The sequence below is a fragment of the Lepidochelys olivacea genome, assembly GCF_965140295.1.
Source record: "Lepidochelys olivacea isolate rLepOli2 genome assembly, chromosome: 13".
Lineage (NCBI taxonomy): Eukaryota > Metazoa > Chordata > Testudines > Cheloniidae > Lepidochelys > Lepidochelys olivacea.
This window is the reverse complement of record NC_140423.1, coordinates 32,622,781-32,645,157: the sequence shown is the minus strand read 5'-3', so window position 1 is coordinate 32,645,157 and position 22,377 is coordinate 32,622,781. Positions and strand designations below refer to the sequence as shown.

The 22,377-nt window shown below is 58.9% G+C and overlaps 1 long non-coding RNA gene across 2 annotated transcripts; it reads right to left on the bottom strand.

Annotated features, from left to right (window-relative positions):
- Positions 1-7,640: 7,640 nt before the first annotated feature.
- On the bottom strand, positions 7,641-20,588 carry LOC311529592. 2 transcript variants are annotated; one of them, XR_014713844.1, is made up of 5 exons: positions 19,586-20,588; positions 18,346-18,407; positions 17,884-18,087; positions 16,781-16,953; positions 7,641-8,516 (listed from the first exon to the last, which is right to left on the bottom strand). It is a non-coding gene; the product is annotated as an uncharacterized lncRNA (long non-coding RNA). The 2 variants fall into 2 exon arrangements; XR_014713845.1 differs by lacking the exon at positions 19,586-20,588 and having other exon boundaries at positions 18,346-19,235.
- Positions 20,589-22,377: the final 1,789 nt, after the last annotated feature.

Sequence of the window (22,377 nt, the reverse complement as noted above, 5' to 3'; positions counted from 1 at the left end):
GAGATCATGGAATATGGTAGAGGGAGGGAGGTGTTATCGAGATCAGCCAAAGAACCCAGGCATATTGGGATAGATAGATTTTATCCATCCCTAAAACATAACTGAGGATTTCATTGGCAGCAGAGGGTATTATGCAGGCCCTCCACACTAGGGTAAGTTTTACCAATAGACTACATACTATTAGTACTCCCATTCTGCACAACTGTACTTTATCTTATCACATTGTACACAAGCTACAGTCCATATTGAACACAAGTGATCCAAAAAAATGAAAAAAATTGCCCTTGCTAGCTTATGATGCTTTATTATAGCTTCCCAGAATGTTACCCGACAGAGTATTTCTGACATCCTTTATTCATCAGTTAGGTATTTCTACTGCTCTTATCACTATAGCATTTAAACCACCACTAAGGTGCTAGACAAATCCCCTTTGACTCTACAGTTCCAAGGCATTATGGTTCGTTTCTATATTTCTCAAGTTTTTACTATGTTGTGGAATCTTTTCATGATATATTGTACATCAAGGAGCCTTTGGATAATGGGGTGTTGAAGTGTCTCTTCCTGGAAGTGCCATGTAGATCATTATAAATCTTGAGGATTCAGAGTCCACTTCTTACAAGATTTGGGCAAGGGGGATAAAATTATGTCCCTCATTCTTGGTACATTGCAAGTAACTATGTGACCTGCTGCTTACAAACCGGGAAGAATTAGTAGCAGAAGCTAAAGTGGATGGGAACCTGGGAGGCAGTGACCCTGGACTTCAGAAAAGCAGACTTTGACTCCCTCAGGAAACTGATGGGCAGGATCCCCTGGGAGAATAACATGAGGGGGAAAGGAGTCCAGGAGAGCTGGCTGTATTTTAAAGAATCCTTAGTGAGGTTACAGGGACAAACCATCCCGATGTGTAGAAAGAATAGTAAATATGGCAGCTTGGCTTAACAGTGAAATCCTTGCTGATCTTAAACACAAAAAAGAAGCTTACAAGAAGTGGAAGATTGGACAAATGACCAGGGAAGAGTATAAAGATATTGCTCGGGCATGCAGGAGTGAAATCAGGATGGCCAAATCACACCTGATCAAACCGTCCTGATCATCTCGTCTGGCCCCAGCCCCTTGCCCTCACCCCACCCCACCCCCATGACAGCTGTAGTCCCTTGCCCCTCTCCCCCCTGTGGCAGCCCCTTGCTCCCCTGCCCCCCATGGCAGCCCCTTGCCCCTGTCCCTCCCAAGACAGCTCTTTGCCCTCCCCTCACCCCCCCATGGCAGCCTCAGTCCTGCCCCCCCTTGGCAGCCCCAGCTCTTCATGCCCCCTCCGTGGCAGCCCCAGCCGCCATGACAGCCCCCCGAGACAGGCCCAACCCATCGTGTTCCACCCTCAAGCCAGCCCCCATACTCCCCCTATGGACCTAAGCTATGGGGGGGTCTCATGGGGCTGGGGGTCTTTGGGAGGGGGGTCAGTGGGGCAGGCTCTTGGGGGGCTGTCCCCATTCCCAGGGGGAGGGGGTGTCTCCAGGGGGATTTGGGGTCCCTGGCTCTGACAGCGTCTTTCGCCTGCCAGCTGTTTGTTTTCACGGACGGGGAGGTGGGGAACACCGAGGACGTCATCACCAAGGTGTAGCGCCACTGGGAGGCCCACAGGTAATGGAGCACCTGCCCCCCCAGTGCTCTTCCAACCCTGCCCCCACTGGCCCCCCAACTGTTCCCCCAAGCAAACCCCAACCCTGCCCCCCCAGCCCCGTCCTCCAGCCCTACTGGCCCCTCATCAACTGCTCTGACCCCCCTGGACTCTGCCACCCTGCAGGTGCTTCTCCTTTGGCATCAGGGCTGGGGCCTCCACGGCTCTGATCAAAGGCATTGCCCGGGCAGCAGGGAGCAGCGCTGAATTAATCACAGGCCAGGACCGCATGCAGCCCCAGGTGAGAACCCAGAAGTCCAGGCTCCCCCCTCCCCCTCCTGCTCTAACCCTCCAGACCCCACTCCCCTTCCAAAGCCAGGAGAGAACCCAGGAGTCCTGGCTCCCAGCCCCCTGGCTCTAACCCCTAGACTCCACTCCCCTCCCAGAGATGGGAGAGAACCCAGGAGTCTGGGCTCCTCCGCGACCCTGCTCTAACCCACCAGCCCCCACTCCTCTCCAAGACCAGGGATCGGACCCAAGCCTCCTGGCCCCAGTGTGACAGTCTCTGCCGCAGGCCCTGCAGCCGGCCATGACCAGGATCTTGCTGAGCTGGGATCTGCCCCCCCGGGATGGAGGCGGCGTTGCTGGGCCGGGGCCCTGACGTGATCTTCCCTGGGCAGCGGTGCCTCATCTACGTCTAGCTCCGCAGGCAGCCCCAGGTGAGAGAGTGAGGCCCCGGCCCCCCTCCGAGGGCGCCCCCAGGACTCGGGGTCAGTGACTGATTCTGGAACCTCCCACCCCCTCCTGTGTGGTAACTCTGATCTGTAATGATGGCCTTTGGGCTGGGGGTCTCTGTGCTACCCCAACTGAGTTGATCTCAGTCAGGATCGTTAACTCCGGACCCTACTGGTGGCCAGTAGGCTGACTAGGCAGCCCCCCCAGCTGCTGTTAGTTGGGCATATTTACCCCCTTGGTTTTGTAACCTGGGTCTGGGGGGTCCCCAGGCATCTTCTCCCCCCTCGCACTCCACCTCTGACTCCCTTTCTCTGCCTGCAGCCCCCAGACACTGCCGTGGGGGGCGTCACCCTGCAGTACCGCGTCCAGGACCAGACCTACAAGGGAGACGCTGCGGTTCCCCCTACAGCCACAAGATGGAGACAGGTGACAGCAACACTCCCCCGGCCCCCATCACCCCCAGGTAGCTGGTTCCTGCTCCCCACATCCCCACCCCCAACAGGACAGGAACAGGAGGGGACCTACCTCAGCTCACAGAGGGAAGCAGGAGTCCTGGTTCCCAGTCCCCCTGCTGTAACCACTAGATCCCACTCCCCTCCAGAGCCAGGATAGAACCCAGGAGTCCTGGCTCCCTCCCCCCCACTCCAATACACTATCCCACTAACCCCTGCTCCCCTCCCTGCGTGGCTGAAACCCAGGTGTCTGGGGCTCACCCCATGACTGTCTGTCCCCAGCACAGGCTGCCCGTTCACCGGCTGGCATCCAAGTCGCTGCTGCTGGAGCTGGAGGGGGCCGTGGGGGCCGGGTCGGAGGGGGACCGGCGCCGGGCGCTGGAGACCGGCCTGAGCTCGGGGGTCGTCTGCTCCCTCACAGCCTACATGGGGATGGACACGGAGTGGGGGCAGCCGGTGCAGTGGCCGCTGGTGAGACGGGACATCCCGCTGGCAGGTAACCCCAGAGGGGTCGGGGATCCTGGCATCGGGGTGGGGGGGAGGGGGCTCGGGTGGGAGGGGAACCTGGGGCTGGGGTGTGTGTGTGTGTGGAACCTGGCACTGGCAGGGGAATTGCGGGAGGGATCCCAGCAAGGGTGATCCCCATGTTGGGGGGGTGGGAGCTGGATGCATGGGGAGACATCATGGATATGGGCTAATGTCCCTTTCCCCCCTCCTTGCCCCAGCTACTGTGTGGCTCTGCTGGACCCTCCCTGCCCCCGAGGGTGAACCCAGTGCTCCCAGCCCCAGGGCAGGAGGAGAGCAGCGGGCGCTGGCCCGGTGAGATGGGGGGCAGCCTGCGGGGCCTGGCTCCTGCCAGCTGGGAGAGCGGGGCCTGTGGGGTGGACAGGCGGACGTACGGACAGACCCAGAATCAGAGACCCAAACAGACAGGGGCAGAGACTGAGAATCAGACAGATGAACCCAGATGGGAAGATGGAGACAGACAAACAGACCCCATGAGACAGGCAGACTGACCTAGACAGAAGCAGGGACCGGGGGGCAGGCATATTTCTGGCATGAGCAAGCCTGGCTAGCAGGGGCCTCTCATCCCCCAGGGTCCTGCCCTCATCCATGGGGCGCAGCACCCACCCCCCACATCCCCTGGGGCTGGAAGAGGGGTCCCAGCTAGGAGGAAGCTGCAGGGAGCAGCTGTATCCAGGGGGTCCCAGCCCGGGGGGAAAGGGCTGGGGGGGATTCTGACTCTGAGGGAGCTAAGGGGAGAGGAGGATGGGGCTGGGTGTGGGTGGGGTCCCAGCTGGGGGCAGGCAGGAGGGGTCCCAGTGGCGTGTTGGCTCTAGGTGCCGGGGGGAGCGGGGGGAGGATTTTGCTTCCATCCCTTAGCTTGTCTCTGTCTGTCTGCATGTCCACCTGTCTGTCCATCTCTCTGACCATCTGGTCCCTAGAGTTCGATTTGATGGCAGGCCATTTGCTGTACATTGCGCCGTGCGCCTTCACCGGAGTTGTTCGCCTGGCCAAAGGCAACCAACGCTGCATCTCCTTCACCTTGCGCGAGTGTGAAGAAGTGGGACTGTTCTTAAAGTTTCGTTTGAATACTGTAGGGGTGCCTCAGTTTCCCCTATGCATTTCTTAAGTCTCTAGGTGGTGGGATAAGGGGGTGTATTGTTGCAGAGCAAAGGGCCAGTGTACACAAATGGCCGACACTCTGTCTCCTGGCAATTGATGGCCTGGGACCTTCCCCCCTCCCCTCCCACCCCCACCCCCCCGCAAGGTGAGAGCTAAAGGGTTGGAGAACAAAGGAATCAAGTGACCTCCTGGCCCGGGAAAGGGACAAAGCCCAGAGGAAGGGGGGCCGGAGGGTGAGTCACTTTGGGGCTGGCTGGGGACATGGAGTGAAGTGCAGACTTGGTTGTCTGGCTCACTGCCCCCCAAAATGGACCCGGCTGAGGGGTCCTGTTCTCTGCACCTACAAGCTCTGTTTTAGACCATGTTCCTGTCATCTAACAAACCTCTGTTTTACTAGCTGGCTAAGAGTCACGTCTGTCTGCGGCGTTGGGGGGCAGGATCCTCTGGCTTCCCCAGGACCCTGCCTGGGTGGACTCGCTGGGGGAAGCGCACGGAGGGGCAGAGGATGCTGGATGCTCCAAGGTCAGACCCAGGAAGGTGGAAGCTGTGGGAGCTGTGTGTCCTGCAGATGGGCTGCTCGCAGAGAGGAGGCTCCCCCAGAGTCCTGCCTGGCTTCGTGGGGAGCAGATCCAGAGCATCGCCCGGGGACTCCGTGACAGCGAGAAGTTCCCAAAGTCCAGCACCAGCCCTCGCCTCCCTCAGAAGTGCCTGTCCTGGTTCTGCTGCCTCCCAGAGCTCATCCAGGGAGGCCCCCGATGCAAGGGCAGGAAGTCCTGCAAACACGGTGCCCCCCCGGAGACCGCACCCCAGGAAGGTGATTTGGGAGACGGGGTTGGGAGTCAGGACTCGGGGCAGATGGCAAAAACCAGGATGACGCTTCCTTGGGTCTGAGACAGACGTGTCCTGACGGTCCCGGAGCTGGGCAAGTGTTTAACAACTACACAGAAAGTGAAGGAACTTCCTGGGCAAAACAGACGCTGGGGGAGGTGGAATCCACAGCTGGGTTTTTTAAGTGTTGTGAAGCAAATTATCTTGCAACAAAATAAATAAAAAATAACGAAACTTCCAGGCAAAAAACTCTGTGAAACTGGAATTTGGGTTGTGAGTTTATATCGCTGAGCTGGGGGGGTCAGGAAGAGGGGGAGGGAAACTGGGCAGGGTGTAGGGGGGAAATCAGTCATTTTTTAGTAACAGAAATGTCGCTGAGCAGTTTTCTCTGAAATGGACACACAGCTAAACTCCCAGACAAAAATACCTTGTGAAGCTGGGCCCAGGCTTGGATGTTTGTACAGGTGAGTTCAGGGGCACAGATTGTGGTCGGTACAGTCTGGTTTCTAAATGAAGAAGCCCACGAAAGGCAGAAATTTTAAAGTTAAGGCTACCCTTAAAACCTAAATTGGAAGAGTCTGGAAATACAAAGTTGCTGTAGCCCAGGTAAGCTTAACTCTGCCCCACAACCCTGGCCCAGGTATGGCTATAATATCGTATAGACTCTGTAACATCCCGTCTCCCCTACACCCTTAGATGCTTGTGTGTTTCCCCGGACATAGGTTGTTTCACAGGCTGTAGTGTGGGATGGTCCCGGGGTCAGATTGTGTTTGAGAAATACCCTGGGGTAGTGGGATTAATAGCGGGGGCTGGGACATTCACAGGGGCCCAAGGGAGTTTGTTTCCCAATTCCAACTGCAAATTAATTGTCATCCCATGGGTGCAGGAAGGGGCAGAGTTAAGGGTGCTGAGAAGCACGTAAAGGACGCCCATGGATGAGGCAGAGGTAAGGATGCACGGAGGCTCACAGTTAAGGTTGTAGGCTGTCCCTCAGCCTGGACAGGCCATGTCACTCTTCTGTAACCATGTCCCAGCCCCATCTTCCCACATCTCTCCCTAGAGCGGGCACCAGAGGAGTCTTCCCTGCTGAGGCTGGTGTCTCTGCAGAATGTCGACGGCTCATGGGACCTGGACCCCTGGCTGGCCACCATGCTGGGGGTGAGTTAGACCGACACCGGGGGAGGATGCCCAGTCAGGTGAGTGTGGGAGGGGACAGGGACAGAGGAGAGGAGGAGAGAGATGGGGCTCAGGTGCCATGAGTTGAGCCTGTTCTCTGCTCCCAGATGAGACTGGGGGTGACCCAGGCTGGGGGGAGGGGTCTGAGGGCAACTGGATCAAATGACCTTTGAACCTGGAGCCCAGTGGGTGAGATGGGCCCAGAGCAGGGGGCCGGGAACCCACAAACAGGGGGTTGGAGCATTGGATCAAGAGGCCCCAGAGCTGGGCATGGTGGACATGGGGAGGCCCAGGCCAGGCCCTCTCTGAGGCTGTCTCCCTATCCCCTGGGCATGGCACTGGGCATCTGGGTAGGGGGTCCACGGTGCTAGAGCTGGGAACCCGCTGAGTCTGAGGAGAGAGCGCTCGATTGGGGGGTTCCCAGGGCAGGGGGATGAGGACAACACTGGGGGGGTCCCCAGGGTGGAGGGATGGGGGGCAGCACTCAGGGGTGCAGGGGGGTCCACAGGGCAGGGGGAAGGGGCAGCATTCAGGGGGGCAGGAGGGGTCCTCAGGCCAGGCACTGTCTCAGGCTGTTTCTCTCCCCCCCCCACCCCCGGACGTGCCCCCTGGCATCTGGGCCACGGTGCTGGCCGTGGTCTGGCTGCACGGCTGGGCCACGGGGCAGCGCGACGAGTGGGAGCTGCTGGAGGCAAAGGCTGTGGGCTGGGTGCAGGGGTGAGCAGGTGTGATGGGGCTAGGGGGTCAGGGGTATGGAAACCCCACAGCCCAGAGCCCCAAACCTGCTCCCCAGGGCCCCACAGCCCAGCCCTCGAGAGCCCCTATCCCCAGCATCTCCCTGTGTCAATCCCCATCCGGGGTCTCCATGCCCAGCCCCCAGCATCTTTACTCCCCTGTCCCCCGTGCCAGTCCCCCACGCTCTGTATGCTCTCTGCCCTTTGCCCCCAGGCCCGGCCCTGTTCCTTTAGCTTGTGTCTCCCCCCTGAAACACCCCCCCTGTTTCCTGGGCTGGTGTCTCCCCCCCAACCCTCACTACCCCATTCCTCGGCTGGTGTCCCCCCCCGTCCCGTTTCCCTGGCTGATGTCTCCCCCCTGACCCTCCCCCACTTGTTTCAGGACCCTGGCTGAGCGAGTGCCTGGAAGCCGCCAATGCCCTGCTGGGGTGCAGCATTGGCCCTGTTGTCTTCAGGCTCTGAGCCCCCCCAAACTGGGATCCCCATTCCCACCCCCCAAGCTACCCTGGGCCACAAACTGGGAAGCCCCAGGGGCCAGCAGGGAGCACTGGGTGCAGACCCACCTGGCCGGCCTGTGCCCAACCCGGAGCTAATCCCCAGCTGGGATCCCACTGCCACCAATTCGGATGCATCCGGCTCCTGCTGGCTGAAGAGGAGCCATGGCTGCCCCCCAGCTCCACCACACGCTGACCCAGTGTTCAGTAAGCCCCATGCTGCTCACAGCTGCCACCTCCTCTCAGCATTGTGGGGGAGTCCTCTGGATCGCCAGTGTCAATGTCACAAATTTCTTCGCTTTTTCCAAATGACTGAGGGGTCCCTCTATTAACAGCCCCTGCACCCCACCCCATAGGTGGCTGCACTGACCTCACCCTGCACAAGCCATTGAGTGTAAACCTAGTCCCATCTACACAGACTTCAGCTATGTGACAGACAGACTGACAGGATCTTTGCATGTCCAAAAACAACCTCCTTTGGTCATAATGGCAGATTTCTCTTCGATAGACAGTCGGGAACATGAACCGTAGCCCAGGGATTTGCACGCATAATTGATTTGCTCTCTGTCCAAATTAGAGCTGGTCAGACATGTTCCAGCTGAACTGTGTTCGGTTGGCAGATGCGATTCAGTGGGGAAGGCTGACAGGTGGAAGTGGGCAGCAGATAGAGGACGCTTGTCACGTGCTGTGTGTTGTCAATCCGTCCCCATTCACCAGCTGCTGAATTCTCTACCAAAGGAAGAACTGCTTAAAACCTGGCCATCCATCTTGACGGTCCACCTTGGGCAGCATCGGGCCCTTCTCAGGACGTACTGGGGCTCAAGCAAACGCTGGAAGACCTCAGCTCTTTAATTCCCTGGGGAGGAAGCATTATGTTTATCGAGGAACTGCAGAAAAATAGCGAAGAAGCAAACAGTTTTCCCTCTTCGTGTTAACCAGCCTCGACCCCCGTCGAACTGCTCTCACCACGTGACTCTGTGGTTGGTCATGTCCCTAGTTTAGCCTTTCCATGTCTGAGAAGGCAACTCAGCCAACGTAATGCACAGCCCCCGGGTCCTGTCGCCGCCCCATGCCCCGCACTGCACGGAGGCTCTGGGGAAGGATCAGGAAACCGGGTAACTGATCGACTGCGTTGAGCCAGCACTGGGAAGGAACGCAGCCCTTTGGCTGAGATTCCCCCCAAAGGGCAGATGGAACTCAGAGATCCTAATTCTGACCACCCGCTATGAACAGTGGGACTTAAATGCCAGTGATGACATCCTGTCCCCATTGAAACCAAAGGGCCTTTTGCCTTCCACTCCAGCGGGTGCAGAATTTCAGCCCGAGTCTTTTCAGTGGCCTTCAGATAAACTCTGTCGGCGGAAGCTGGTTGCCTAGTCCCCGTAGGCTCCTTTGGAAATCCCCATTTCCAGCCAACTTCAGTGGCCTTCAAGGCAGGCCCTGTCTACGTTCTTCAGATAGAGAGAGAAAATCCACACGCAGAATAACTCAAGCAACTCGTACGACTGTCTGTACTCATGTACGCGGCCTCCCGTAGTGCACCACAGCTAGTAATGTCTGAACACCCCAGCATGTAACGCCCCCTCTGTGCCCATCCGGTCCCCGGTTCCTAGCTGCTCTGCTTGGCCCTGGGGTGGCTTTGGGCGGTAGGGACTAGAGCAGGGGCCTGGCCCACGGTGTTCCCGGGTTCTGCTCTGGTTCCTGGAGGAAGAGATGGCCTAGTGGCTTGAGCAGGGTGGCCCTGGACTCAGGACTCCTGGCTTCTCCTGTGGTAAAAGCGTCACAGACATTAAACAGATGTAAACACACTGAGCAAAGCAGGAGTCCCCCTCAGTCTTATAGGGCCCTAGTGGGCCAGAGTCTTTCCCACCCTTCCGCCAAGGCGCAGGCCCCGTGACAGAAAGTCCTGGCCGTGTGATGGGTCCGAGCCAGTTCCCGCTCGTCCTTTCAGAGCCAAAGGCCTTTCTTTGGTTCCTCGGTTCTGGGAAAGTCAGCCTGGCCCAGTCTGTACGACCCCCCCTCCCCGAGGGCACGGAACTTCTCTGGAGCCCTGTCTGTGGCGACGTGTCTGGATGGCAGCGGAAACCCCGGCTTGGAGACGAGGGGCTTCCAAGTGCCTGAGCGTCCGCACTGCATGGGAAGCCTGGGTTTATGCTTGCTGGACCTGGCTCTCCTGGCTGTGCTAATTCATCCACCCTGCACTGCGCAGACTCCGGAAACAACAGGACTCGGACCCGTGTCTCAGCTGGACTCGGGCTCTGCCCCACCCCCCTTCGCAGCAGCCTAGGGCCCGGGCCCGGAATGCTGGTTGTGCTGAGTCAATTACGGACCCAGAAATGGTTCTGAACAAGAAATGTCACTTGTCAAATGTTCACGTCTCCTCTTGCAATAGATCATTCATCCGTGAGTCAGGCAGGGGGAACCTAGACCAGCCCCGAGAGGCATTTGTCCAGCCTGTTCTTAAAGCCCTCCAGTGACAGGGATTCCACAGCCTCCCTGGGGAGCCTGTTCCAGAGCTTCACTCCCCTGAGAGTCCTCACCTCATTCTGCCTTGCTGCAGATTCAGCTCATGACGGCTTGTCCTGCCTTCAGGGGACATGGGGAACAATCGATTCCCGTCCTCTTTAGAACCCCCCCTAAGGCATTTGCAGGCTGTTATCCGGTCGCCCCTCAGACTTCTGTTCTCAAGACGAAACAGGCCCTGGTTTTCTTAACCTTTCCTCCTAGGTCAGGTTTTCTAAACCTTTGCTCACTTTTGCTGCTCTCCTCTAGACTCTCCAATTTATCCATGTCTTGCTTCAAATGTGGCACCCAGGACTGCAGCTGGGGCCTCACCAGTGCCGAGTGGAGCGGGACAATTCCCTCCCGTGTCTGCATATGACCCTCCTGTTAACACAGCCCAGGGTGAGATTAGTGCTGGGCTTGTGTGACACAGGAGGGCCGAGGAGATGGTTGTGACGCAGCAGGGAGGGGGGAGCGTTGACCTGGGAATGTGGCAGGGGAGTTTCACTGGGGATGGGAGACCTGAGAGCCTGTCACCTGAGCCAGGACAGGGAGGGGGAGGTCACACCTCTGCCGGGGGAACTGGACAAAGGCTGCAGGAGGGAGCCTGCTGGGGGCGGGGGGCTGGTTTCAGTTTGGTGCTGGAACGCAGGGAACCCCAGGGCTGGGGTCTAAGCGCCCTGCCCCCCAGAAAGACTTGACTGAGGGGTCCTGCTTGTACCCACAAGCTCTGTTTTAGACTATGTTTCTATTGTCCAATAAACCTTCCGTTTTACTGGCTGGCTGAGAGTCCCGGTAAATCCCAGGAAGAGGGGTGCAGGCCCCAGACTCCCCCACACTCCGTGACAATGGTCACATAAACCAAGGCCAGAAGAGACCGATGAATCGTCTCCTCCCGGCCAGCACCTATAATGCGGCTTCTGCCTCATTCCTTAGCCGTTGCTGCCCTCTGCTGACCACATGAAGCAACCAGAATTTCACCGACATCAGCCTTGTTCTCTATCCTCGCTGGTTACCGGTTCGCTTCCAGAGGCTTCCCTCCCATTTGTCAGTCCATACGGTTACACACGAAGGGCTGATCAGATCAATTTGCAGGGTGCTAGGCTCCCGCACAGATTTGCCTTTGTATTGTTAATTCACCAGCAGCTAATGCACACAGGTGCCAGTCCTGGTGAGATGGGGCTTACGGGAGTTCGGCCTTAGATCTCAGCGGGGACAGGTTTTGCACCCACTGTCTAGGAAGGTAAATGCTTCTGATCACTGTAGGTGAGCACACGCAGGGATGAGGTGACTCCAATGGAGCTACAACCGAGTCACGCCAACTGGGGATCTGGCCCAGTGACCCCAATGGCCTGACAGCTGACAGACACCACCTGAAGATCTGTCCCACAGCGTTTAAGGTTGAGATTTTCCAAGTCCTGACTAGGGGATTTGGACACACAATTCCCATAAAATGTAGCCTGAGCTCCTAAAAAGCTGCTTTCTGAATGCTGGTCATAGCTCTCATCCAGCCCATCCATAGACCTCAGCCCCATGTGGCGAAACTGAGGCACAGAGCAGGGCTGGGTCACACTTTCTGAAGCGCCTAATCCCATTGTCCAGGGACAGGTTTTTAAAGGTATTCAAGGGCCTTGTGGAATTTTCACCAGTGTCTAAGGAAGTTAGCTGCCTAACTCCCCTAGAGAGGAATAGGACCTGGGCATCCAAATCCCTTAGGCAGTTTGGAAACATTCACTTTAATGTCTGGTTTTAGCCTGTTTTTTTCAGGCTTGCTGGGCAGGCCTGAGATATCTGTCCACTCCAATTAACAGGGCTTTTCCTGGCTACCTTAGGGCACCTGAGTTTGAAAACTTTTGCCAAAGGGATTGGGTTGAGGGCGCAAAGGAAGCTGGGGCAGCTCCAGGATTGCAATGAAGATCTCTGGATCCCCATCACATGCTCCAAACTGTCGTTATTATGAATTCTTCTCCTTTGCCAAACTTACGCCAGTGAGATCAAGGTTAGAAACTGACTTCTGGAGACAAAGCCAGTCTCACATGCCCTGATGTATAGCAGCATCCGCCCCGGTTAAGTCACTGGGGCTAAGTCTGATTCACACTATGAAGACAGTTGTTGGTGCTATATAACTGTGTGTATGTGAGGAAGGGGGGATTTTGAGGGTAATATTATTATGACCCTGCTGTGTGCCTCAGTTTCCCCATTTGCTGCGTGGTTGCCCAGCAGGGGGAAAGGACTCTGTGTTTTCAGGAAAGGCTAAAAGACACAGGTGTGGGTGACACCTCCCTGTCTCGGGGGAACAAAGAGTTGTTAAGGAACTGGCTAGAACCGACCCACGTGAACAAGGCCCTCAGTGACCTGATGCCAGGGCCAGAGCCGCCTGGATCTCCCCAGCCATCTCAGCCGGGAAGCAGAGCAAAGACCCCAGCTGGAGAAGGAAGGACTGGGGAAGTGGGAGCTGGGGGGAAGAGGTGGCTGCTGGGATCTCTCTCTCTCTCCTGGGAACAGACTATGGAGGTCAGACAGACACAGCCAGAACACAGGGCGCTGCTCCAGCTGGGGTGGGCCCCGGGCTGACCCGAACCGACGCTGCTTTCGCTTTCATTTCTCTCTGCCAACGTGCAAAGTGCCATAAGTGCAGGGTCATAATAATATTACCCTGTGCCCGAGGGACGAACAGGCCCGGCTGTTTCGTGTGCGCTGCTTGAGTGTTGCTGCAAATCCTGGTCCCTGCCGAACGGCCATGGCTCTCCCTGGGCTCCAGCTCCGCTGGCCTCACCCCATGGAGCTCACGGGGAGAGGCGGGAGGGCTGGAGCCCTTGAGGGTCAGTCCAAGAGGCGGTGAGGCCTGGGGGTCCAGCCCATCTAAGGGGGTTCTGCAAGGAGCTGCTCCAAAGCTGGGGGCACAGCACCAATCCGGCAGATCCCGGACACAATGTGAGGCTGTTCCTGTGACGAAGCGGGACTGTTCTTAATGTTTCCTCCCAATAGTGTGGGGGTGCCTCAGTTTCCCCTATGCAGTTCTTAAGTATCTAGGTGGTGGGGTAAGGGTGTATGATCATTGCAGAGCCCTAGAGGGCAGGTGTGTACAGGGGTCTGGACACAGAGAATGGCCGACACCCTGTTTCCTGGCAACTAATGGCCTGGCCCTTCCCGCCTGCAAGGTGAGAGCTGAAGGGTTGGAGAACAAAGGAATCCGGTGACCTCCTGGCCCGGGAAAGGGACAAAGCCCAGAGGAGGGGGGGCCGGAGGGTGAGTCAGTTTGGGGCTGGCTGGGGACAGGGAGTGAAGGGCAGACGTGGTTGTCTGGCTCACTGCCCCCCAAAATGGACCCGGCTGAGGGGTCCTGTTCTCTGCACCTACAAGCTCTGTTTTAGACCATGTTCCTGTCATCTAATAAACCTCTGTTTTACTGGCTGGCTGAGAGTCACGTCTGACTGCGAAGTTGGGGGGCAGGACCCTCTGGCTTCCCCAGGAAACTGCCTGGGCGGACTCGCTGGGGGAAGCGCACGGAGGGGCAGAGGATGCTGGATGCTCCGAGGTCAGACCCAGGAAGGTGGAAGCTGTGGGAGCTGTGTGTCCTGCAGACGGGCTGCTCACAGAGAGGAGGCTCCCCCAGAGTCCTGCCTGGCTTCGTGGGGAGCCGATCCAGAGCATCGCCCGGGGACTCCGTGACAGTTCCCCCTGCTGGAGGCTATGGGATCTGCTGTGTATTTGTGTGTGTGTTTTGTTGTCCCCTGCGGGAGGAAACGAGACCTGCTCAGTGTGTGGTTGAATCCCTGTGTCCACGGCACCTGCTCTCTGTGGGGGGGCGTGGGGGGGATGATGTATGAAGACGACTCAGTTCTGGCCTGGGACTGGGCTGCTGGTACGCAGAACTCGATGGAAATACCAGCATGTTCAGGTCGCTCTGGGGTGGGGCCGGGGATGAGGGGCTCAGGGCTGGGGCAGGGGAAGAGGGCTGCGGCTGGGGATGCGGGCTCTGGGGTGGGGCCGGGGATGAGGAGCTCAGGGCTGGGGCAGGGGAAGAGGGCTCCGGCTGGGGGTTTGGGCTCTGGGGTGGGGCCAGGGATGAGGGGCTCAGGGCTGGGACAGGGGAAGAGGGCTCTGGCTGGGGGTGCAGGCTCTGGGGGGTTTGGGGTGCAGAAGGGTGCTCAGGAGCTGTGGCGTTGAGAGGGGACTCCCCCTAGTACTCTCCACAGCAGCACCAAGGCTGAGGGGGAAAGGCCATCTCCCTGCCACAGGACCTCTGGGGCTACAGGATAAGCATCCCTCCACCAGCCCCAGAAGATCCAGGCCCGGGGAGAGCCGCACCTGGGTCTGGGCTGCGCCGCCCCGGCCGCAACAGGTCCGGGCCACAGGCTGAGTTGAGGCCGGGGGAGTGGTGCCCCTCCCGCAGCAGGCTGGGGACCAGGCTAGGTGGGGCGGGTTCCCTGAGCCCCCGTGTGGCGCTAAATAGGCTTCTGCATGGCTGTGTAGCTTACAGGGAGCTTAGGTCAGGATTGAGGGGCACCAGCCTAGCTGTGTGCATGTGTGAGCCCTGGGGTGGAAGAGAAGGGGACTGTGGTTTAGGACCGAGGACCTGGGCAGAGCTGGGGACTGTGGGCAGTGGGCAGGACAGCAGTGCCCATCAATCACTGAGGCCTCGAAACCCAGAATTGCCTTTTGCTCACTGGGCCATGCTGCCTTTGCTACCTGCATGGGAAAGTGAGCCTTGTTCATCTGTCTGTTTCACTGTATTCCCCGCTGCTAAGGTTCCCCTGCTCCCTGGGAGCCTGCTGGAATGTACGAAGGCCCCATCACCTGTCCCAGGCCCTGGGAGCGAGCGGCTTGACCCCTGTCACTTTACCCATTGAGGCTGTTTGCTGTAGGAACAGACCCGTCCTGTCCCCTGTCTAACTTTGATTAGTGCCTCTGACTTTCTCTTCTAATCAGCCCCCACGAGACCACCCCTGAGCCCTGCATTTCCCAGCAGCGTCGCCAGGCTAATTGCCCTCGGAGGGACCACTTATCTTGATGTCTGCCGCTGGCCTGTAAGCCCTGGAGAGCTCTCCAGGCAGGGCCCAGCTCCGAGCTGGGCTGAACCCCTCCTGGAGTGCTCATTCGGGCATGTGACGCTCTAATGACCAGTATGTCTCCTCCTGTAGGTCTCTGTATGGCCACAGATGCTGCAAGGCTAACTGGAGAGAGTCCTTTTTAGAAGGTGCTTGGCTAATAGAAGCATAGAAGTGTCGGACTGGAAGGGACCTCAAGAGGTATCTAGTCCAGTCCCCTGCACTCAGGCAGGACTAAGTATTCTCTAGACCATCCCTGCCAGGCATGTCTAACCTGCTCTTAACAGGGATGGTTTTAACAAGCACAGACTGAAGCAGGCTTTCTGGGGCGTTTTTATGAATGATTATTTTTGACCTAACCAAAGCGTTAGTGAAATTAATGGGTTTCAAATGCAATTGATCCAGGGTGTATAGAAGGGCACCATCGCCTCCTTGAGCACCCCATTGCAGCTGAGTGTGGCTCTGCTGTGGGCTGCCTCAGTTTCCCCCCTCAATCAGAGAACAATGAGGTCACTTAGACTCATAGACTTTGAGGCCAGAAGGGACCAGCGTGATTGTCTAGTCTGACCTGCACATCGCAGGTCACAGACCCTCACCCACTCACTCCCAAACCTCTGGCTGAGTTACTGACATCCTCAGCTCACGATTTAAATACTTCAGATTATAGAGAATCCACCATTTACCCTAGTTCAAACTGGCAAGTGACCCATGCCCCATGCTGCAGAGAAAGCAGAAAACAACCCAGGGTCTCTGCAAATCTGACCCAGGGGAAAATTCCTTCCCAACCCCAAATATGGCGATCAGGTAGACCCTGAGTATGTGGGCGAGATCCACTAGCCAGACCCCAGGAGAGAATCTCAGTAGTGACTCAGAGCCCTCCCCAGCTAGTGCCCCGTCACCCGCCGGTGGGAGATATTTGCTGCTAGCAGTCACAGATCGGTGACATGCTATTGTAGGCAGACCCATCATCCCAGCCTCTCCAGACACTTAATGCTCAGGCTGGAAGTCAGTTTGGTTTTTTGCCCCAACCAATGAAAACTGCAAAGGGGGGGTGTGATAGGATGTCCCCCCTGCACAAGCCCTGAGGGGGTTAATGTGGGCTGGGAGGGGCCAATTACCTTTAGATGCTGCCCTGGAGGGAACCCAGGGCTTGACGGGGCCCTGCTGGCAGATGGAGCCCAGCTGTGCGAGGAGTGGGCACAGCAGACAAAGCCAGGAAGGCTAAGCAGCCATGGGCTGTGGGGAGGCGGGATATCAGCAGCTGCTCCTTAAAGAGACAGGGAGTTGGCCTAGGACAGGGAGGGGATCCAGGGGGAAGAAGATCCTGTTGTTCTGCCCTGGATTTAGGGAGTCTCACAAGAGGGGTGATTTGAAAGTATCTTGTCTCCTCATTGGTCATTTTGGTCAGGTGCCAGCGAGGTTACCTTAGCTTCTTAACCCTTTACAGGTGAAAGGACTTTGCCTCTGGCCAGGAGCGATTTTATAGCACTGTCTACAGAAAGGTGGCTACCCTTCCCTTTATATTCATGACAGGGCTCATCGCGCGCGGCCTCCCACCTGGCCGTACCTTGGCGCTGTCGATGCGCTGGGGGGAGCGGTCTTGGCCGTCCATGGGGCACTCCATGCTGCCGGAGCGGTCCAGCAGGAAGATGAACTCCCCGGCAGGGCTCTGGCCCAGCACCGCCTCAGGCAGGCTGGGCAGCAGGGTCACCATCACAGCCAGGTCGCCCATCAGGGAGCCTGCGGGGAGATGGGGCCAGCCCCAAAAGGGGCAGATATGGGGTTGAGCCCTGTGAGCCTGCGAGAGCCCTCAGTCCCCCGACTGCCCCAGAGCCCTATCCATGTCCCTCCCGCACACCGCCCTCCCCGTAGATCCCCCAGTGCCCCCAGCCCCTCCAGTAACCCCCAACTGCCCCAGAGTCCCAGCCCCACCCCGTCCCTCTCCCCACTCCACCCTCCCCACAGATCCCCCACCATCCACAGCCCCTCAGCACCACCCAACAGCCCCAGAGCCCCACCCCATCCCTCCCCTACACTGCCCTCCCTGTAGATCCCCCACCACCCCCAGCGCCCCAGCCCTGTCCCTCCCTCCGCACTTCCTTCCTCCTAGGTCCCCCACAGTCCCTAGCCACTCAGCGCCCCCTGACTGCCCCAGAGCCCCACCCCACTGCTCTGTCCCTTCCCCCCACACCGCCCTCCCCCCAGATCCCCCACCCTCCCCAGCCACCCCGTGACCCCGACTTCCCCAGAGCCCCTCCCCCACTCTTCTGTCCCTCCCCCCGCCCTTCCCTTAGATCCCTCGCCCCCAGCCCCTGCCCTCACCCCCAGCCCCTGCCCTCCCAAACCTGCAGTGAGCCCCAGTGTCCACCTGTTGACACCCCACCCTCTCACCTCCAGCTCCGCCGAGACCCCCCAGGCCTGTCCCCCAACCCTCGCTTGCCCCGATTCCCCCAGCAGCGCTCTGAGAATCCACCCCCATCAGCCCTAGCACCCCATACAGCTCCTGCAGGGAGAGACGTGGTTACCCCGACATCCCCCTGCCATCCCCCAGCCATCACATTCCCGTACAGCCCCTGCGCCCGCTGGAGAGATGGGTCATCCCAAGATCCCCCCCCAGTTCCTCCCACGAGCGCCCTCTCCCCCCCCCCCGGGACACTTGCCCCCTGGTACCTGGTTTTTTTCCACGGAGCTGGGCCTGGATACAGGCTTCCACCAGGCGGGCCTGGAAGGCGTAGACGGCCGCCACAGTGTCCACGGGGAATACGAACACAGCCTCCACGGGCCCTGGCTCCTCATTCCTGTAGGGCAGCTCGCAGCCCACGTCAGCCACGAAGCCTCAGATCAGCACCGTCACCGAGCCGCTGTGCAGAGGCACTGGGGGGAACAGGGTCATCAGCCGGGGTCCCGCCATGGGCGCTGGGGGGACAGCGGGTCAGCTACAGGACCCCACAGACCCCCATGGGCACTGGAGGAGGGGGATGTCAGCCAGGGACCCCTGCATGGGTGCCAGGGGAGAGGGGTGTCATCTACGAGCCCCCCACATACCCCATGGGCACCAGGGGAGGGGCCGGGTCAGCCATGGGGCTGCCCTCCCCCTCGCAGCCCCACCCCTGCCCCCCAGCCCTGAATTACCCGGCTTGTTGGAGCCGGTCAGGAGGCTGCACTGAGTCATCTTGGCTCCGGGGTCAGGGGATCTGTGCAGGGGAAGCGGGGTGAGATACAGGATTCCTAGGAAAACTGACAGGCACGGGGTACCCCGACCCCACAGCAATGGCTCTGAGACCCCAACCCCACCCCCCTGCTCAGCCAAATCCTGTGGCAGGGAGTCCCACAGGCTCACAGGGCCTAGCTCAGAGATCACAGTGATGGCTCCTCCCAGGGCCCCCCTCCCCACACACAGTTCCAGCCAGCAATGGGGGTGGGTGGAGAAGTGTAGAGGGCAGTGTATAGGGATGTATGGACAGACAGACAGATGGAAGGAGGGGTGGGGGTTCGGTCAGAGCACAGGGGAGGGGCTAGTGGTTAGAGTAGGGAGAGGCTGGGAGTCAGGACTCCTGGGTTCTATCCCTGGCTCTGGGCGGGGAGTGGGTACTAGTGGGTTAAGCGGGGGTAGAGGGGGCATGGAACCAGGACTTCTGGGTTCTATCCCCAGCCCTTGGGGGGGGGCTGGAGCAGTGCCGGGCTGCAGGGAACCCGAGTGGGTCACTGGGGAGTTGTTCACCCAGCTAGGGTATTGCCCTGCAAAGAACAGAAGGGGTTTACAGAGCAGGGATCTGAGGGTGCTGGGGGGGGGGAGGCATGCCAGAGCTGCCATGACCAAGAGGGGCTCCAGACTTAAATTCCCTCTAAGCTGCATGGCTGTGCAGCTGGCTACCGAGGGCCGCGTAGGTGGGGAGAAGCACCCCTCCCGCAGCCCAGTCCCACCCTGCCGGAGCTGCAGCAGAGAGGCGCCTCTCCCCTGGCCTGGTCCCGAGCTCCTGCGGGGAGAGAGGGCTAGGGGGAGTCCTCTCTCCCCGGGGCAGTCTGCACCCCAAGCCCCTCATCCTCAGCCCCACCCTGGAGCCCACACCCCTAGCCAGAGCCCTCACCCCATCCCATACCCAACCCTCTGCCCCAGCCCTGAGCCCCCTCCCTCACCCAAATTCCTCATCCCCGGCCCCACCCCAGAACCTACACCCCCAGCCAGAGCGCACACCCCAACCCTCTACCCCAGCCCTGACCCCCCTCCCCCACTCCAAATTCCTGGGCCCCACCCCCACCACACGTCACCTCCATATTGCTGCACATAACAAAATTCATTCCATGCATGCACGTAAAAAATTAGAGGGAACACTGCTCCAGACCCCGTTCTTGGGGCCCCATATTGTCTCACCGCCGCTGGGCCAGCTGGAGAATTCTCAGCTCCAAGGACAGACGGGAACATTGGGATCACCTGGGTAACCCGCAGGGCCTGGAACAAACTCCTGGGGAAACTGAGGCCCAGCCCCATCCGTCCCGCATCAAACACTGGCCGCCACAGAGGATCCACCACAGCCCCAGGTGAGCTGTGCCAATGGCTAGTGCGCCTTCCCTCCAGTGCGACCTCATCTGCCTGCCACCGCTAGCCCCGGGCCGGTGCCACAGCAGGGCATGCACTGCTGCCGTGTCCCAACGGAGCAGGTATTCACAGCCGGGAGCCAGGCACCTCTTCACCCACTCCAGGGTAAGCACCACAGACCGGGAAATGGCGGAAGCCCCGGGAAAGGCTCTGCCGGGGAAGCAGGGCTGGTTGTTTGTCGCTGGGATTTAACTCTGACGCCTAGTTCCCAGACCGGAGAAAGGGAGTCAGTGTGGAAGCTACAGCAAGCCACCGGCTGCAGCTCTGGCTGCTGCAGCTGCTTCTGGCAGAGCGCCCGAGTCGCTGTACGGCGGGGTGAGGTCTGAGTGGGGAACAGCCCCTCAACAGCCCCCAGGAGCCATGGGGAGCAGGACAGGTGCCACTGGGATGGGCGCCAGGAGATCCATGCAGGGAGAAGTACAAAAAGGAACAGAAAGGTGGGAGGGTGAGTTGGAACCAGGAAGGTTTAGGGGTCACCTCCCTCCAACCCCCCCAAACTGCCCCAGCACACAGGGCCCCCACACCCAGGGAGGGAAGACGCTGCAGGGGCAAAGCCCCATATGAGCGGGATGGGCCCAGATCGGGGTCTGGGGATCAGGGGGGACCCCTGGACAAGGGAGGGGGTCAGGACCCAGAGAAGATGGAAGGGGCCCCTGGACCCAGGAGGCAGGACCAGGGCGAGCCATGGACCCCAGGAGGGGGTGCTCTGGGGAGCCTGATCCCACGGGCCCGATCTGCAGCAGCGCTACTTTCCCCCTCGGTCACCGGACAGCGAAGCCCTGAGTCAGCTGGAAGGGAAACTAGCTCCGTCCCCCGCCAGGGCGCGTCTGCAAACTCCCCGCCCTCAGTACTGCAAACCAGGGGACGTCCGCAAAGTTCCTCCCACCCACTGGGAGCCAGGGACCGTCTGCAAACCCTTCACGCCACACAGCCCCCCTTGTGCTGGTGCAGTGGCGCTCAGCCTTTCCAGATAGCGACTGTACCCCCTTTCAGGAGTCTGGTGTGTCTGGCGTACCCCCAAATTTCACCTCACTTAAAAACCACTTGCTTGCAAAATCAGACATAAAAATGCAAACGTGCCCCAAAACCCTGTGACTCCCCAATGGCTGAGCTGTTCCCTTTTGCCAGACAATCAGAAAATAAGTCGACTGGAATATAAATCTCGCACCGACATTTCAGTGTCCAGTGTATAGAGCAGAATAAACAAGGCATTGGCTGCATGAAATGTCCATTTGTAGGGACTGCGCTAGTGCTTTTTATGTCACCTGTTGTAAAATTGGGCAAATCTCTAGAGGAGCTGAGGTACCCCTGGAAGACCCCTGTGTAACCCCAGGGGCAGCTGTACCCCGGGTTGAGAACCACTGTGCTAGGGCATGTCTGCAAACTGCCCACACACACACACACTGAATTGGGGCTGGGGGTGTCTCCAAACTGCGCCTTCCTGACCCTTTGCTGCCCTCTGGGGGCTATTTCACTGGCATGCCCGCTGTCCATCCCAGCCATGCTGCCTTCCCCAAGGAGGGTCCGACCTGCCAGACACGCACACCCAGGGGACCCAAATCCCGGCCCTGGATGGGCAGCAAATGCACCCAGTTTCCCCTCAGAAATCTGTTTGCTGACACTAAAAATCACAGTGTCGATCCCCAGGCCGCCCTGGCCTCATTATCCCTCAGCTGTCATTTGTCAGACACAATGTGAAACAAAACCCTAAGGAATAAAATGGATTTGTATTGTTTTTTTATTTGTTTGTTGCTATTTCTGACACATTTCATTTCAGACTCATTGGCAAATGCTCCCTTCCCAACCCCCAGTAAGACTTACCATCTCTTTGGAATTCATGACCCGCCTCTTGGAGCAATGGGCTCAGGCTCTCTGCAATCTCAGGCAGTGTTGTTCACACTCGGGTCAACTCCCCACTCTCACAGCTCAGCTGGCCGGGAACAGCAGGGGCCTGTGGAAAGCCCAGGAGCTGCAATCACTCCCGGGGCCAAGGGAGGCGTGTCTGGAGCTATGGAGTGGAGTCTGTGGTTACTACCTGCCTGGGAGGAGGGAGTCTGAGCTGGCAAATCCAGAGTGGGGAGCCAGAAAGGCTCAGGGGAAAGCAGTGGTGGAATGAGCTGCGGGTGTCCCCGGGAGCTGCCATAGGGAATGGCTAAGAGGAGCCGTTGCGCCAGAAAGTGAGTCAGGGACACTGGAGCCTGGTGCCCCAGAGCTCCCCAGTGGCAGGAGAGCAAGAACCCGTCCCCTGACGAGTGAATTATTGTTCCAGAGTGAAACAGCTCCAGTTGGAGCCTCCGCCGGGTTAACCCGGAGCTCTGGGTGCGGGTGCTGCAGCCAGGTGAGAGGCCCACACTCCCGGCCTGTCTCCCCAGCTGGCAGGGCAGGGCAGGGAGCTGAACCAGGGCGAGCGCTCGAAGCCTTGGAATACGAGCCATAAGGAGATAGCTGGAGATCAAAGCACAACCACTGGATCCAGCATCGCAACAGCTGCTTGGAGCCTCCCCCTCAGGCCGGACGTGGGGCTGAGAGCCTGGGCACCCGCCGGAGGTGCAGGGCCTGGGGCAGAA